This window comes from Tamandua tetradactyla, chromosome 10 (assembly GCF_023851605.1).
Source record: "Tamandua tetradactyla isolate mTamTet1 chromosome 10, mTamTet1.pri, whole genome shotgun sequence".
Classification (NCBI taxonomy): Eukaryota; Metazoa; Chordata; class Mammalia; order Pilosa; family Myrmecophagidae; genus Tamandua; species Tamandua tetradactyla.
Window position 1 is genome coordinate 76,745,251 of NC_135336.1, and position 19,294 is coordinate 76,764,544.

A 19,294-nucleotide genomic window follows, 5' to 3' on the forward strand; every position below is an offset into this window, starting at 1 on the left:
GATTTTCTTTGAGTCTATGAAATATGTGTATTAAAAATATTATAAAACTGATAGACATATGATGAAAATCAACATAACCACTAGAACTACACACTTTTCCATGGAAAATGCGCAAGAAATTCTGAATTTCTTAGTTGTGGTAATGTCCTGACAATGATGATCATTTAACATTTTCTTGGTTTCTCCAAAATTGTTTATTGTAATTCTTTTTTGTATTCAATTGGATTTCCAACAATTGAAGAGTACTGTTTATATGAAATCATAAAATACTTTTAAGTGTGATTTATTTTGGATATGTTCTCCTTAGATAAAGAATAGCAAGTTTAAAAATGCTACAGCACCTGGTAACCTAAAATGTCAGCTGTAGCAAGCAAGGTATTGGAAGTACCTTGGTCTCAATCAGATAGCAGATGAGTTATTAGTATAAGAGATGCATAGAATATTTAATTTTTAAATTTTTTGGGGGGCGGTCTGGGAATCAAACCTGGGTCTCCTGCATGGAAGGTGACCATTCTACCTTGAACCACCTGTGCACCCTGGATATTTAAATATTTGGAGGATAATGTTACTTTAAAGGATTATTAGATCTCATTAAAATTAAATGTATTTCTTTAGTTCTAAACTAATTATATTGGGTTGGGAGTCAACAAATTTAACTCAATTTGTAAAATATTTTTCCTATAATGTGCTAAATAGTTACAGAGGCTTAGAAAAAATAAACCTTTTCTCTTGACCTGGGATTTGGTTTTCTCTAATAATGTTTAGAACTTGAAACTTGAGATGTTTGAGTTCAATTTCAAGCTCTGAATCCATGATATTCGAGTAAGTGCTACATTTTCCAAGCTGCGTTCATCCATCCTTAAAGTTATTAATTCCAGGTCCTTCTAATAGAAGGATCAATGAATCACAAAGACAAAATCAATATATAGCTGAGCATCTTCCTGCCTATCCATTAAGAAAATGCAAAGTATAATCTAATTCTGAAACATGTATTTGAAAATGGAAATTCCTTAATGCTACTAAAACTGAGCATTAACTGACTCTAAACCTCTTGGAAACTAGAAATAATAACTTGTCTAAGTCTGTAATGATAAAAAAACGTGTACACACATAACAATATAAAACCTGGTGTAAAATTAACAATAATAAAATGAATACCAAGAAACCCATCAACCAATTTATGATATAGAACTTTATTAATAAGTTAAAATTCCCCTCCCCCATCAAAGGTCCTTTCCCAGATATCTCCTCCATGCCAACAAGGTTAAACACTACCCTTACTTTTGTTTAAATCATTCTCCAACTCTATTTCATAATTTTTCACTTTTCTTAAGTATACATTGTTAGGTAATGCCTTTTTAAAACTTTTAAAAAATGGAATCATACACTATATGTTCTTCTATTTTTATTTTTCATCCTATTTCTCTGTATAACTTTATTTCATTCATTTTCAGTTATAATTTTACTAATTTGACTGTATCAAACTACCACAATTTAACTTTTTCACTCTACTTTTAGTGGATATTGGTCTGTTCCTAGTTTCTTATTGGCACAGACCATGGTACCATAAACACGTTAGTGTTGTCCAACAGTGCACACATTCATAAATTAATCTAGAGGAAATATCTATAAATAATCTAATTGCTCCATCTTATTAGGAATTAATTACCAAAGAGTTATACAAAGCACATATCTGAATTTACTGTGTTCCCCACTGTGTATAAAATTTGTCATTTCAGTATAAACTTGTCAATATTTGATATTGTAGACTTTTAAAATGTGTTATATGATTCTGAAATTGCATAGAATAATTTCAATAACTTTAATTTGCATTTCCCTGTTTTCTAATGATATTTAGTTGATTATTATTTTTTCAAATTTTTATCAAGTGCTTGGATTAACCTTTTATTTTTACTACTTTTACTATGTTTTTAAAGTTGCACATTATGCCTATTCCTTACTAAGCATAAATGTAGTTTATATATTTGAGATAAAATAATTTTAAAGTTATATCTAAGATATCTTCTTCCAATTTATATCTTTGAAAAACTCCATCATGATGCAATTTGATTAAAATGAGTTCTATATTTAAGGTCTATATCAATTATATTTAAAATTTAAATGGTCATATTGACTCTTTTCCCTAGCAAGTAATTGGTATTTTTAAAAAGTTTCTACTATTATTATATAGTTAAAGTTATCGACTTTTCTTTTATATTTTGGACTTTCAGAGTTATATTTAAGAAAGCCTTTCTTACACTTAAGTGTGAAAATATTTCCATATTATTTCCTAAAAACATTCTAATAGGGTCATTTTCATTAATACATTAAATTCTGCTTGAGTTGATGTTTTATTATGGTTCAAAGTATAAGTCAAATTTCATTTTCTCTAAATGATTAACCCATTTTCCCAAAACCATTTTTCAAAAGTCTGTTCTTTCACCAAAAGTCTGAAATACCAACTCTATCAGTTATCAGGTACATATATGTTTCTGGGATTTCTGTTCTGTCCCACCAGAATATTTGTCATATGCTTATGGTTTATAATGTGTTGATGTCTGGTATTGAAATCTTCCCATGTATGCACTTCCTTGTTTTTCTTCTGAGAGCTTGCTAAGATTCACATACACATATATCCATTCACACAGGTGCAGATTCAATATTAAATTGGAATTTCATTGAAACCTACAGGTCAGCTTGGATTAAACTGTCTTTAAATAATATAACCCATGAAGATGTATACTCTTATATTTTATTTAAGTCTTCTGAAACAAAAATGTTTGTAATATTTAGATATTTGGTGATAAATTAAGAACTAGATATTTTTGTTGGGTTTTTTATTATTTTAATATTAGTTTTATTTTATTTGTCATTAGTAGAAATTACACAGAAATACAATTAATCTGGATTTTAAATTTTTGTGCCCAATCTCCTTTTCATCTACTAATTGATTCCTATAGCAGATTTTAGAAAAAATATTAATGTTCTTAATTCAAATATATGTATAGGATAAATGTATGAAATAATTGTGTATTCTCTTTCAGTCTTTCATATCTTTTACATGCCTTGCCCCACCCTGAATGTTACCCAAGAAAATGCTAAGTAGTTGCAGAATATTAAGCAAACTTATCATGCTGCTAATCTCATCGGGAATTCACGCAATGACTCATTATTGACTGTTCTAGCTTGCTAGCTATTGGAATGCAACATACCAGAAACTGAACGGTTTTTAAAAAGGGGAATTTAATATGTTAGTTTACAGTTCTAAGGCCAAGAAAATGCCCCAATTAAAACAAGTCTATAGAAATGCCCAATCAAAGGCATCCAGGGAAAGATACCTTGGTTCAAGAAGATTGATGAAGTTCAGGGTTTCTTTCTCAAGTGGAAGGGCACATGGTGAACACAGTCAGAGTTTCTCAATCATCTGGAAAGGCACATGGTGAACACGGTCAGGATTTCTCTCTCATATGAGAAGGGCACATGGTGAACATGGCATCATCTGCTAGCTTTCTTTCTTGGCTTCCTGTTTCATGAAGCTCCCTGGGAGGCATTTTCCTTCTTCATCTCCAGAGGTCGCTGGCTGGTGGACTCTGCTTCTCGTGGCGCTATTGTTCTGCTCTCTCAAATTTCTTTCATTCTCCAAAATGTTTCCTCTTTTATAGAACTCCAGAAACTTATTGAGACTCACCCAAATGGGTGGAGATGTGTCGTCATCTAATCTAGTTTAACAATCACTCTTGATTAAATCACATCTCCACGGAGATGATCTGATTACAGTTTCATCTGTAATGAAACACACAGTATTGAATAGGGATTATTCTGCCTTTATGAAATCGGATTTAGATTAAAGCATGGCTTTTCCAGGGGACATATGTCCTTTCAAACCAGCACATTGACTACAATGTTTTCTTCTGTTGTTGTTTGGGTGGCAATTTATTATATTTAAGGTATTCTCTCTGGTGTTCTGAATAGTTACCTTGATTAAATATGAATTTTTAAAATGTTTTCTCTGCATTGATTGAGATAATTATTTTATTTCTCTCCTACAATTTATTAATAATATGAATCACATTGTTTAATTTTCATATGTTACCAGCCTTACATTCCGGGCATCATCCCACTCGGTAGTGGTATTGTCTTTTGGAATACATTGTTAGCTTTGATTTGCTAATGTTTTTACAGGGCTGTTGCATCAGTGTTCATGAGTACATGTGGACTATATCTATTTTCCCCTCAAACCATACTTCTATAGCATTAAAAGTTACACTAGTGTAAAACAACTTGAGGATTTTCCTTTCTTTTAAACAAATCTTGTGAATTTAGAATAACTTATGTTTAATGCTTGATAGTACTCCATGGTAAGACTATCTGAATAGAGTGTTCATCTTTATGGTAATGTTTTTGACTTCCAAAACAATTTCAATATGGTTTTAAAATATTTAAGGATTTCTATTTTCTCTTTTTTTGTTTGGATGAGTTGTAATTTTCAGAACTGTAACCAGCTTCAAATCTACTCACATAAATTTGTTTATTAAAAAGATGTCTGTGCTGTCTTCAGTGTGGACTCATATAAACTAAGTGCATCATTTCATAGATTTAAAAATTCCTAATACTGTTTTTCCATGTTTTTTGTTCATATTGTTGATCATTTTGATTGAGATTTTTTCAGTTTTATTATGATTTTCAAAGATATAACTTTTGTTTCCTTAATCCTCTCTATTGCATTTTTACTTTCTGTTTAAAGATTTTATTACATATTGTGGAAGCTGAGTATAGTCCACTGCTTTTCCCTGTTACCCAAAAATAAACCCTGTGCACAGGACTGGGTGCATTTCCTTGGCTCTTGGAATGGGAAGAGAATATGGTCTGACTTCCTTCTTTGATCACGTTGACATCCTACAACAGACAGTAGTCTGCCCACACATTGCTTATCTTTTTTCTCTGAGCACATGTAAGTATCCCCAGACTAAGAATGTAAGTTTTACATACCTGGCCCACCTCCACTGCTGTATTTATTCTCAGTGGGGAAGGAGCAGTGTCCTTCTACTGCAGCACAAGAGGGTCTGCAGGACATTTCCCTGCACTGGCTCTTAGCCATAATCTGCCGGCATGGGGGACAGATGCATACTGCTGAAGCTGACCTTGCTGTTACTTCTTAATGTGAGAAACCATTATTCCATCCAATACCTGTGAGAGCTGTGCCTTTGTTAGCAACCTCAGCATCTGCAAACCATGGAGTTAGTTAAGATCCAAGGACTGCTGTTCCTAGCCAACTTTGTTATGCTCTTTGTTACCCTCCTTCCAGCGAGACCCCTCAGGCACAATAGTTGTCTCTTTCTGACCATTGTTTTGGCATGGCTAGCAGGGTACCCACACATACAACTTCCCATTTATTCCTGGAATCATTCTTTTGTTATCTGACTAATTTTTTAATGGATACTTTGATCATTAATATTAGCATTTCTTTTCTAATATAAGCAATTAGAGTCAAAAATTTTAGTTTATCACTTTCTCTCGTAAGTTTTGGTATGAAGTGTGCTTTTATTTTATTCTAATATCCATTATGATGTCCACAGCCTGTGTTATTTAGAAGTATATCTCTCTGGCCACAATATGTACTTTTTGTAGTTGTCATAGTCTTACTGATCTTACCTTAATTGCATTGTGGCTAATCAACTTAGTTTGCATTTTGCAAATCCATCAAACATATTGATTGTAGATTAACAAAACAAACAGAACAAAAACATATGCTCCATCTAAATAGATGCAATAAAATGGTTTAGCAAAATCCAGCACCAATTCATGGAAAAAATAAATATTCCTGTCTGTAAACAAAGAATAGTAAGAGACTTCCTCAAATTGAGAAAGGGTATCTACAAGAAAATACCTGCAGTTAATGGCATGCTTAATGCTAAACAGTGGTTGACACCTTTCTAAGACAGAAACAGGAAAAGACATCTGCCTCCATCACTCTAATTTTACACTGTACTAGTGTTGCAAGTCAATGCACTAAGATAAAAAGAGCAATAGCAGGAAAGAAACACAAATTGGAAGGGAAAAAACAAAACTGGCATTGTTCTCACAACACATGATCATATACATAGATAATCCTAAGTTCCTATAGAACTACTGGAAAAAACAAGTGCATTTTGCAAATTTGTAGGTCACAAAGCAAGTACACAAATGTTAATTCATATAATTTTTGTGTGCTATTCAAAAATATTCAGGAAATACATTTTTTTTTAACATGGGTGGCACCAAGAACCAAATCCTCAGGAAATACAGTTTCAACAAATTGCCATTTGTGATAGCATTAAAATCATGAAGTACTTAGAGAATTTTAAAAATATGTGCAAGCCATGTTCACAGATAACTGCAAAATGTTACTGATATACATTAAGGAACATCTGCATAAATTGAGAGAGACTCAGTACTTCTATTGTTAAGAAATCAAATTTCAATAATTTGTTCTTCAAATTCAGTAAGGTCCTGTCAAAATCTCATTTTTATCAAATTCTAACATGCCAATTAATGTCAGCTCTTTGAGCTTTGTTTTCTAAAATAAAGCCTATAGGTAAGACCACTTTATACAATCCCTATGGCCCTTCCACAATTGTCTCACTATAAAAGTGAAATCGATTTGAGAGCATTTTGCTCTGTAGGGAATCATAGGAGACCTTTTCTTATAACCTTATAATTACTAAAATATATAATAACTGTCATGAGAAGTAGAGGAGTGGAACTTTTCAGGTTTTAGTAAATTTACTTTGTACAGTAACTGCTACTCTACTCAGGTGCTACTAATCTTTCTGTTGATTTTTAAATTGTATCATCAGTTCAGATGCTATGATCAGCTTCATTCTGTGCTCAGGTAGAATCCCAAAAGGGAATGATAGCAAAAGATAAATCTTTGGAGAGCAAGAAGACAATTGTTGAAACCTATTATGTGTAAGGGATATGTTCAAGAATTGATGATTAGAAATTAAGAATTTCTAAAAAACAAACAAATCTGAAACCTGTCCCAAAGAAATGAAAGGCTCTAAACTGCCTAAGGTTATCTTCAATTTCTCTAAACAATAAACTGAAATCCTGTAGTTTTCAAGAACCCTTGAAGTTTCTCTAAATAGAATAATAGAATTGCTCTTATTATATTAAAGACAAAGTCAATGAAACATTACTCTTTTGAAATAGTTTCAGCTCCTCAAAATATTTTTATAGGGTTTCATAAGTTTCTCTTTTGGTCTCTTTTCTATTCCAATTTATTGAATCAGATTTTGATTGCTATTTTAAGTTACTGAAAAAGAAGTCAACATCCTTAGCTTTATGCTACCTCTTGTCATTCAGACACAAACTAATAATTATTTGTAGTCATCTCCACAGCATTGCATCAATGTGTTCTCCATTGTATAAACAGCTTATCTACAAAGCTCGTTTATTATTCTGCAATTCAGTATTTTGACTAATGTCTACATATTTATTCCAGTCATCTAGGCTTAAGACCTCAGAGACCTTCATTTCATCAGAGGTCTCTGCTCTAAGCAATGTTAACTGTCACTGCCTCAATCCCCAGTCACTTTTGGGCCTTATAACTTTTATTTGATTTCCTTCATTGTGCTTATATACCTGACATTATCCTTTCTATTACATAGCAATTTCAAATTCATATTATCTGAAATAATATATTGCCTCTGGTCCTATTATGTCACATTATATCATATTGCATTTATTATTTGATGTTACACTATGTAAATTTGTTTATTTGACATTTTCTGCCGAAATGTAAGTTCCATGTTTTCAGAAATTTTGTGTTATCAATTACTGTTTAGGTTTTATATAAATAATATTGAATAAATTACTGAAAAATATATAAATTCATCCAAACTCTTCTAAACACAGTCACAATGATTTTCTAAGACATAGGTTAAATCAAATAAAAGTTTTGGTCAAAATTCTTTGATGATTCTTTATTTCAAAAACCACTGTAGCATTGGTTTTCTACCATCTGTTATCAGTCTAGGAACATCACTAAAATTTGCCACCAAAATATAAATTTCAGCCATTAATACCTAGCATCTAGGTAGCTCTCATGAAACTTCCCCTGCACAGAATGACTGTCCCATAAACTTTGATTGTTTAAAAGGCATGCATTAAGTATCAACATAAGTGCCAATTCTCATATAAGGCCTTTCTGTCTCCTCTGATCAGAATTAAGCTCACCTTCTGTCAATTTCCCATGGCGCTTTGTTTCTAACTCTACTATATCATATGTATATAGAATTTTCTTTGTAGTATAGTCATTTATAAAAAAAGAATATTAACTCTCATACTAGATTGCAATCTTCTTTGGAGAATGGTCCATGTTCTAGTATTCATTTTATATACTTCATGGTGTCCCCAACATGCCATGACAAGTACAGAGAAATAGTGAATAAATGTTTGCAGAATAGAATAGAGTAGAATAGAAATGGAATGGACTAGAATACATTAAGTCTCTAACAAACCAAATCTCCACTGACCTTTCCTTTCCTGGTTTGCTATTATGCTTATCTGATATTTTGACAAGCTGCCAAGTCTTTCCCTTTTTCTAACCAATCTGTCAACACAAAATAAGCAGGGATTTTTCCCCCCGTCAACAATTTCAACTAACCAGCATATAGCACCAGCAGATATTTAATACTTAGTAATTTAGAATGGAAGTAATTTTTAAATTACAGAACTTGAGACATAGAGATTAAAGGAAAAAACTTGCTCAAGCTCCTAATTCAACAGATGAGGGGGCTGAGTACAAACTTGGGTGCTTTTTCCGTCACATTTTTTTAGTATTTGACAACAAATATTTTATCATCTAGATGCAACTTTAAGGTATTTTATTAAAAAAGGATGAAGTATATGCACTTAAATTAGAAAAATCTATTTCCTTTAAGAGTCCTTTAGATTTAACAAATATTATTTACTATGTAATGTTTTATGATTTTTATTAATCACTAACTTTCCAAATTGTGAAATTTAAATTGTTGAAAAGGCACAGTTAAAAATTTCTGGAAAAGTAATTATACCAGATAAAGCAATCTGTGTGTACTAAAAGACAGTAAAATGAAGACCAAAGGTGATTTAAAGTTTTAAAAGTCAGAAAGTAGTAGATGTCCTTCAATTCCTCTCAGTTATTTGGCTCCAACAATGTAAAATCTCATGGGTTGAAAGTAGAATTGGGGTTCAGATTTGCAATATTCAGATTGCCTAATATGTAGTGTAATGCTACATGTTACAATGATATGAACAATTAAAGATATGAGATAAGTAGTTTTAAAAATAAAATCACAAGGATCAATGAAAAGATATTCAACAGGGAAACAACTGTTCAGTATTTAAACTGAAACCTAAACTATGTGCAGAGCATAGAATAAGTTATAGACAGAGAAAACTGGAAGTGAGTACAATTGGGTTTTAGGTACAAGGATAGGAGGGTCTACAAATAAGAATGTAAAAGTAGCAGAGGCCAGATTATGTAGGGCTTTATGGTCATAAAAAATTTTTTGTAATTTGCCTGATGTTTATACAAAGCCTGTAAATGGCTTGTAACTGAGAAACCAGGATTTAAGAGAAGATTTAGATTACTGTATCATCAAACAGATGTTCCTTTTGCTTTTTTGGATATTGGCATAAACAGAGGAGAAAATCTGGAAGCCCTAAATTATAATTAAACTGTTTAGATGTCTAAAAGGATCGTAAAAGCCCTTATCTCTTATCTTGTGCCTTTGTGACTACAAGAGCAGTTATGCCCTTTATCTGGTCATTTTCTTGTAGGCCCTAATGCTAATGATTATTAGCCATTAATTAGACTCAGCCCCTTATATTTGTAAACCATAACTGCTAGGCTCTGCTATTGAAAGATAGCTCTGACTCCTTTCCTTTCAACTTACATTAACAATGTTCTTAACAATATTTTCTTTTCTACTTTGAACTTACTATCCAAAATGAACTCATCAACCCTTGCTAAAATCCTTAAAAGCCCTAAACCCCCTAAACTCTGGGAAACAGATTTTGGGCCTTTAGGCTCTCTGTTCCCCTACTACACATGTAGTAATAAATTTCCTCTCTTTGAAACGCCGGTGTCTCAGGTATTGGTTATTGAGCACATCATGCAAAAAAATCCATGCCCTTTGGTCCAGTACCAGGTTCATCAGAGAATCTGTACAGGATTTGTGTTTTTTGAAACAACACTATAGTTTAATATTGAAAGTGAAGTAGTGAAAATTCTGTTTTTCCAAGAAAGCACCTTAGCCTCTGAGAAGTGGCCAAACCTTTATTGCTAGCTGACCCAGAGGATCTTCTGTCCAAAGTCTGAGCCCCGAATATTCTTTGTTTCTAGATTATATAGGCTAGTGAGCAAAGTAGGAATTGTTAAGGGAATGGGTGGTAAACACTGGAAAAGTACAGAGTCAGAATTTACAGGTTAGGAGTTATCATCTGACTCTTAGCTGAACTCCTTTGTCCAAAATAAAGGCAGCTCCTGGACATGACAAGAAACAGGCCTGGCAGCCTTTCTCTTTGCACACCGATATCTTTGGACAGGCTTGAGTAAGCTTGGACATGATTTACAGCACTACATTCTGCTTTTCTTCCTTTGAGAAAACTTGCAATTATATAACTTTATGAATGCATTAATTTATAGTGATGCAAACAAATACACAGAGTAATACACATGAATGCATAAAGTGATACGTATCAATTCATAAAGTTATACAATAATACTGAGGTTAAACTTGTAAACTACCTCAAAAGAAGGCTGAAGGACCTGAACTAGAGTGAAAAAATAATTTTAGAACTTCAGAAGTTAATGATTTAGAATAAGAAGTCATGCAGGAGGGTGGGGAAAACTATACCCATTTGAGACATTTTTAGGAAAAAGAGAATTATACCTTAGTGACTGGATGGAAATGGTTCTAAGAAGAAGAAAGAATCATAGCTAATTGCCAAGATTCTCTCTGGGCCACTGCATGATCAGAAGGTATAGAAAATAGATGCAGAATGCTACAATTATGGAGACAGTACATTCATATAGGGGATGTTGAAAATCAGTAATTATAAATTATAGGTATGAGGAGTTAGCAGTGTTGGACAAGAGATAGGAAAAGAGCCATTGGCTATATATTTAGGTTCTAAAGTCATGAAAATGGAAGTAATCTCAAAAAGACTAACACTAAACCCTGAAGAACAGACATGTAAGGAAATAAAGACAGGGATATACAAGAGGAGTTTGTGAACTGAAGGTGGGAAAGCTGGATCCTGGAAATAATCCCAAAATTAACTTTCAGAATAGGATGATATTGCCAGTCAATGGTGTTTAAGATTTTTCATATAAGAGATGGAAACTTTAAAAATAAGAATCTCCATGTTGAGCCAATGGGGTAGAGTTATAAGGGAAAATAGAAAATATTGCCATTGTAATGTTTTTGTCAAAACACTTAGAATAATCAAATTTATCTCCAAATATATAGACATTATAGTTACTCAAAATGTTGTAAAAGCTTTGGGTACTGAGTAATCCTGTGAGGCATGTGCCATAGTTTTCAGTGAATTGAGAAGGTAAGCACCAAAGAAGTGAAAGGCTAGAAGTAGAGAATGTATAGATTTTAGTGCCCCAAAAAAGAATTAACTTTAAAAAATAGAGTATAATACAAGAAAATGAGAGTCTGGAAGAGACTGATCAGAGAAGGAAAATGACTTTGAGATTGGCGGTAGATAGAAAGATGAGTACCTTCATTTGGGAATCCTACAGAACTTGAAATTACTTCTCTTGGAGGAAAAACACAGGTTTTAGGGAGGCACATAATTATATGGAGCAATTACTAAACATCTTACTGATGTAAGGGAATATATTAGTTGTGAAATAAGAATGCCATAAGAAAAAAATAGATTTAGGAGTAAAAGTTGGAGTAAATGTTTTCAGGACAGGTCAACACAAGAGCAAAGTTGAGATGTGAATGAGATGGTATATGAGATATTAAGATGTTAAAGAAGACTCACCATTCAGGGCATGGTGAGATTGCAAAACATAAGGTTATTGGCATACACAGATCTGAAATTACAATACTCCCTATTCAGTCACGTATTCTAGGACTGTTATTGCTGGCTCCTAGGTGGCACTTTGGAACAGAAAGCATTGCTGTGCCTAAATCTTCATTGATCTATCGTGTATACTGTCAATTAAAAGAAAATCTTGCATTTGCACTTGCATATGTTCTTTGTGATATTTTTAAAGTTACATTGTCTAACAGTATGTTCTTATATTAGACTTTAAAATGTCTTATCACTTGTTTGCTCATAACTGGATAATAGAAACTTTGATCTCATTCTCTGTTTAATTCTCTGTCAGTGTCCTTCAAGGGAGCAGTGGTTTTGGTGAGGCACATTAGGCAACTTTAATTGAAGTATCTGCTCTTTATGCATGGAAATAGTTCAAAATTTCAAAGACATAATCTAAATATAAATGTGTTAGATGGTTAAATATAGCTTACAGTGATGTGTTTGGTAGCATACTAGTGGGATAAATAATCAATATAATGCTATGAGGCCAAGACTTTTTTAATGTAACTTTATTGAGAAATGTTCACATACCATACCATCCTTCCAAAGTATAAAATCATCACATAGTTGTGCATTCATTATGATGATCATTATGGGGTAGAGGCCTGAAATGTTGATGTACTTGAAGAGAGTGGTACCTCTGGGTTTCAGGGTTTCTCTGTCATAGGATCAATCTGGAGGCCTTAAGTTTCTAAAAAAATTAATTTACTAAGAAAAAATTTTCAGAAACTTAGAGCCAAAGACACTCCCTAGGGTTTTCAGGAATACTGTTGGTTGGGACTTATCATACCATGGTAGTCAGCAATATGTGGCTAGAGCTTGCATACAAATAACCTACAGAATGATCTCTCAACTCTATTTGAAAAATCTTAACTGCTGAAACATTTTGCTCATTTAATTTTCCTCCTTTTGTTCAAGAATGCATTTTCAGTCACACAATGCCAGGACCAGGCTTATTGATGACTCCAGGGAGACCTAAATGCCTGAGGTCATGTTCCAGGGAGAGGGAAGCATAGTGACTTTAATTGCAGCACTGGCTTAAAGAGAGAGGCCACCTCTGAGAAACAGAAGAGATTCTCTGGGGGTGGCTCTTAGGCATATTTTCATGCAGGCCCAGTTTTGCTATTGTAGTAAGTTTCATTAGGGCAAGCTTCAAGATCAAGTTCTTGGCTTATTAACTGGGGAGTCCCTTTTGCCTGAGAGAATATCAGGAGTTCCCCTGGTAGGGAAGTTTAATAATTCCGCATTTTTTTCTTCAGTCCCTCTCCAGGGGACTTTGCAAATGTTTTTCTTTATTTTATGTCCTGAATACTATGGAATGTATTAGGTTATTACATTAGTTTGTACAGGATAAGAAGGTCTCATTCTCTTTTATAAGTTCCATGTAATTAGGTGGTTTAAATAAACTGACCAGTCACATTAAATTAGAAAATGTGTTAAAGAAAATTTAAATTTTTGATCAAATAGACATCTTTTCCTTTGTTCTCACACAGTAGTTGAAGTTTTAAAATGCAAACAATTCTTAACCCTTTATTCTGATTTACATTAGTCCTAGCCAGATATATTTCATTTATTTTTATAATTGAATTCTGACCTTTATTTCAACTTCTTTAACAGTTGCTGTATGGAGTAATGGTGACTTTCACCGCTGGAAAACTTTACTCTGAGTCTCCATGTCACACAGATACCCAATGTTTCAGGAAACAGGTAACATACAAAGAGCACAGCATATCAGAATTTAGAAATAACAGTTAAAACTCAAGAATAGATGTCATTGCTTTAAAAGCTTACAATCTAGGAACCTTAACAATAACCCTTATTTGAACATTCTGTACTCCTTAATTATCTATTGTTCAATCTCTGTCCATTCAAATTCAATTCTCATAGTTTGTTCATTATAGTTAGTTTATATCAGGGAGAGCATACATTATTTATTCTTTTGTGTTTTGCTTTTTTCACACAACACAATGTCCTCAAGGTTCATTTACCTAGTTGCATGCCACACAAATTCATTTCTTCCTGCAGCCACTCAGTATTCCTTAATATGTGTACACCACAATTCACCATTCTGTTCATCAGTCAATGTACCTTTAGGCCCCCTTCCAGCCATTGAAAATCATGAGTAATGCTGCCATGAACACTAGTGTACAAATGCCTACTTGTGTCTCAGATTTTAGTTCCTCCAAGTCTTTGTTTAATAATGGGGTTGCAGGATCATGTGGCAACCCTGTACTTGGCCTCCTGTGAAGCCACCACACTGTCCTCCAGAAAGGTTGTACCATTCTACCTCTCTATAAAAAATGAATAGGTATATATCTCTCCCTCCACATGTTCTCTAGCACTTATATCTTCCTGTTTATTTTTAAACAGTTTTATTCACAAACCATACAATCTAACCTAAGTGTACAGTCAGTGGTTCCTGGTATTATAACATGTATTCACCATGACAGTCTACCACAGAGCATTTTCATTTATTTCACAAAGAAAGAAACAAAGGAGAAAAGAAAAAAAAAAAAAGAAAGAAAAAAAGAAGCAATAACAAAACCAATAATCCCATACTCCTCCCTTAAACCTCTTTCTTATTGATATTTAGCTTGATATATTGCCTTTGTTACGGTTAATGAAAGGATACTACACTGTTATTGTTGGCCAAAGATTCTAGCTTGCATTCATTGTATTTTTTCCATACACTATCCCATTTTTGACACCTTGCAATGATGACATTTAATTCTTCTCTCTCAAGTAAAATTTTTCTTGTATTTATACATTTAATCACCATCATTGTACACTCCAGTTTTTGATGTGTTTTACAGTCCAAGTTTTTATCCTCTATCTTTCCTTCTGGTTCCACACATGACCCTAGCCTTTCTTTTTCGACCATACAGACTCTCACTTTTAATCATTATACTACAATTTTGTGCAACCATCACATAGTATTGTGCTATCCATTTCTGGATTTTTACAATCAATCCTGTTGTATGTTCCAAATACAGGTTATCAGGAGATAGAAAGAATGTAGAATCTGAGCACTTGATGCTGGTTGCTAATGCTTTTAAAGGGAGTGAAATGTCTCCTAGGATAAGATGGACAGTAACAGCTGCTGAGGGTATATGATTTTAGCCTATCATTGAAGGATCTGATGTGCCAGAAGGGAGTGTCTCCCAATAAAAGGACTTTTCAGGAAGGATCTAAACAAGATAAGCAAAAATGGCTTTACAATTAGAGAAGTATAAAACCACAAACAAAAGTGTAAATAAAAGTTCCTTCAAATACCAAAATCATTATTATTCTGCTTTACGCATCGTTATAACATGGGCTTTAACTTTGAAGTACCAATCCAACCCCATCCATATGTTCTTATATTCACAGCACACCTTCTGTAAGTTCTCTCTCTATTTCTTGCCTATACAGGCTCTGAGAATAGAACCCGGGTCTCGTGCATGACAGGCAAGAATTCTAACCCTGAGCTAAGCTTCATTGCCATTATAAGTTCATTTTATTCCATTTCAAAGTGCCTAAAAGTAAACTTATAAGCAAACAAGCAAAGAAATAAAGGAATGAAAAGCAGCTTTAATAATGATAGCTGAGTATTATTGATTTAGGATATTAGAGGGTGTCTGGGGGAGAAAATAAAAATGTTGAAAGCTTATAATGTGTATTTCTAGCTTTGGGGAATATAAAATATATTAATTATTTAGTTTGCCTGCATTTCCACAATATATTTTCTTGTCAAAATTTTGCTTTTAAAATACAAAATTAGTATTTTAGAAAAGTCCAAAATTGCCCAGAGAGTAAGATATATTTATTTACATATCCAACTCCTCCATGGGAATTGGTAAATAAAGATTTATTTTAGTAACCTAGCGGATTAAATGGAAATAGTATGTTTAATGCCAGAGACTCTCATATGCTCTTTAATGCAACAAATTCAGAAATATTATTATAATAGTGAATGTAAGAGTTTCATTTCTTTCATGGCTCAGTAATTTCAGAGATGAATGGATTTAGTTGTGACTGGCTGAGAGGATAATGGAGAAGTATATTGAAAGATCAAAGAGAGACAATTTTAGAGGGGAACAATATTTCAACAAAACAGGAAAAAGTGAGTGAAAATACAAATTCACATGCAAAACAAATAAATTATTGGATTTTAACTGTTAAAATTCAAATATGTGGGCAATTAAATTTTCAATTCATGCAAACATTTTAATTATACCTGTTAATAGCAAAGATCAAAAATCTTGTGTTGGTTGAGATGATTTAATTTGGGACGATAAGCATAGACAGGTAGGCGTAGCTACATAAGGTAGAAAAAAAGAAGGCTAAATGTAGTATGGTGGTGGCCATACTGTTTACAGAGTGAAATGGATTCTCTTTGACCTGGAAGATATTTTTCCAGAGATTACTTTCCTAGTCCCTTGCTGTCTTTGATATACTTTTAGCTCAAGAAAAGTTCAAAAAACAAGTCACAAGTAAGAATTTTAGATATGCATAACTACCTTTGATGAAACTGTGAGATAAGTGTGACTTTGAATCTCAATAAATCAAGATAGAAAATAGATGGGTCAATGACTGACAATGCAGATTACTGAAAGGCCAAAACTTTATATCTATAAAGGGACTACTCACAGGATGAAGGTCAAATTTCTCCCAGCAAATTTCAGGCATCTCATCATAAATTTTTACAATAACTGAAATGGAAGACACAAAAATTTCAAAGAGGGGAAAAAAAAAGATTATATATTGACGCCCTATTCCAATTAATGTGGTGGGATGAGATATTTCAGGGCTCTGTCTCCCCACAGAACATTTGAATATACAGCAAGATCTCACATAAATATCTTTCTGAAAGTTTCTGAAACAGTTAAAGGACTGCAGTAACAGAGCAAGCACCGAAAGAAATAAAAGGCTATTAAAAGTGTTAGGATCTCAAAAATAAAAAAAAGTGTTAGGATCTCATGGACTCCTGGCTCACCTTTCTCCCACCTTTCATCAGCTTGTCAGTGAGCCAGCCTGTTCCCCAGGGTGAGTTTTTAGTCTTGGTTCCAGAAGGAGCAGATTCACCCTTATTCACATACTGGAAGTATATATGTTTTGTCCAAACTCTCTTGTGGTGGCCTGAGGGAAGAACTTGCCAGGTATGTAGAAGGTAGTTCACAGGGCCCTCCTGCAGAACACTGTGGGAGAATAGTCAAATTATGCTACCTGATGCAAAGGATTGCTGCCTTTAGGACAAACAGTAACCTAAACATTGAGAAAAGAGTTTCTTAGGAGTTTTAGATGGCCAGAACTGCCGAAATGCAATATACTGGGAATGATCTGGAATTTAACAATGGGGATTTATTAGTTTGCAAGGCTACAGTTCTGAGGCTGTGAAAATGTCCAAATTATTCCATGATTATGATGATACCCTCTTTCTGAAGCAGGCTATGGGAGATTCTGAACTCTGCCAGATGATAAGGCAAATGGCAGCATCTACTGGTCTCTCCTTTCCTTTCCAGATTTCATTGCTTCCACCTTATGGCTTCAGTGGATACCTCTCTGCTTCTGTGTGTTTCTCTCTCACCTTCTGTGCTTCTGTGAGTTTCATCCTCTTACAAAGGATGTCAGTAAGAGAATTATGACCCATCCTGAATGAGATTGGTCATATCTCAACTTAAGATCCTACTCACCAAAAGATCTTACTTACATCTGGTCCACACCCACAGGATTGATTATCTTTAAGAAAGTTAAGAAATTTTTGTGGTTATGCATGACTTCAAACCATCACAGATGTTAAGTTTATGCCCCACTATAACTACAAAGAAAATAAGGGAGAATATGCAAGCTCATAGAGACAAAAATTAGAATACAGGTCTTTGTGGTGGACATGAGTCGATGCATAACACATTTCAATTTTTCAGCAGCCTTTGACTTAATTGATTACCCTCTTCTTCCTTTGGTTCTTGATATTACTGTTACTTCATTCTCCTACTAACACAAGGACATCAGTTTGTCTCCTTTGCTACTCTATCATCTATCATACCACAATATTTTAGAGCATCTTACAGATAAATTCTTATCATTTCTCCTAATTTATCTCACTCTTTAGATGATTACATTAAGATCCATAACTTTAAGCATCATGAAGGCAGTTATTTTTCCTTTTTAATTCCTAACTTCCATCTCTATTCTAACATTGGACCTATAAAGTGAAGTGCCTACATGATTCTATTTTAAAGTCTAATAATTATCAAAATTTTCATGTCCAAAAGAAAACTTACCTCTTTTACCCATATACTTTCTAAGCTAAAGATGTAAATTTGAGAGTTTTTGGCAGACGACCAGTATAAAAAATCATGAGTCTAGATAACATTGTCAAATAAATTAGTACCGATTAGAGAGAAAAGAAGAGTAGACTGAAGCTTGAGGAATTTCAACAGTTAAGTAGTTAGGACTTGAGAAAGTGAGACAGAAATCAACAGTGGATCCTGAGAAAGAGTAAGCAGTGATGTTGGGGGAAAAGCAAGGCATTACACTGTTCTAAAGCCAAGTGAACAAAAAATATAAAAAAGAAGGGAGTGATCAGCTGTATTGATATTTTGAATTAGAAATGCTACTGATTTATCAAATTAGATAAATCCTGGATGGTATGTTTTAAAAGAAGTTTACAAAGAGAGCAATTAGAAACACAATACATAAATGGTCATTTTAAATTGTTCTGCTGCAAGAAAAAAGGAGCTGGGAGATACCTGACAGGAAAAAATGGTATCTGTAGACATGTTATTATTGTAGTTCATGTTTTTGATTTTTAAGATGGGAGAAACATCTTATTTGGACATCTCCATTTGATTGTTTATAGGAATAATCCAATAGAGAGCAAAATTGCTAATGTAAGAAACAAAGAGAAGAGTTTCTACATCTGTATTCCTGAACAAGCAAGAAGTGATAAATTAGTACATGAGAGGAAAGATTCACTTTATGTAGAAACAAGGAAATTTCATTTTGTATCACAGAAAGAATATGTGAGAGAAGCTGCTGATCAGTTTTCTCTGTAAAGTGGGAAATAAGGTTATCTGGTATGAATAAGAGTGAAGTATTCTTAGAGGTGCCTTGGACAATGTGCTTTCCTGGAAGTACTGAAGCCCCACAGTGCCCAGTATCATCTGGTCCCCATTACATATTAAACTCGTTGTCTTCTCCTTACCCCTTTGCTGCTTTAGCTTGG

The 19,294-nt window shown here is 33.5% G+C and overlaps 1 long non-coding RNA gene across 1 annotated transcript in view; it reads left to right on the forward strand.

Moving 5' to 3' along the window:
• Positions 1–19,294, forward strand: part of LOC143648552 (uncharacterized) — a 78,742-nt gene that overhangs the window by 37,522 nt on the left and 21,926 nt on the right. The window lies entirely within an intron of this gene.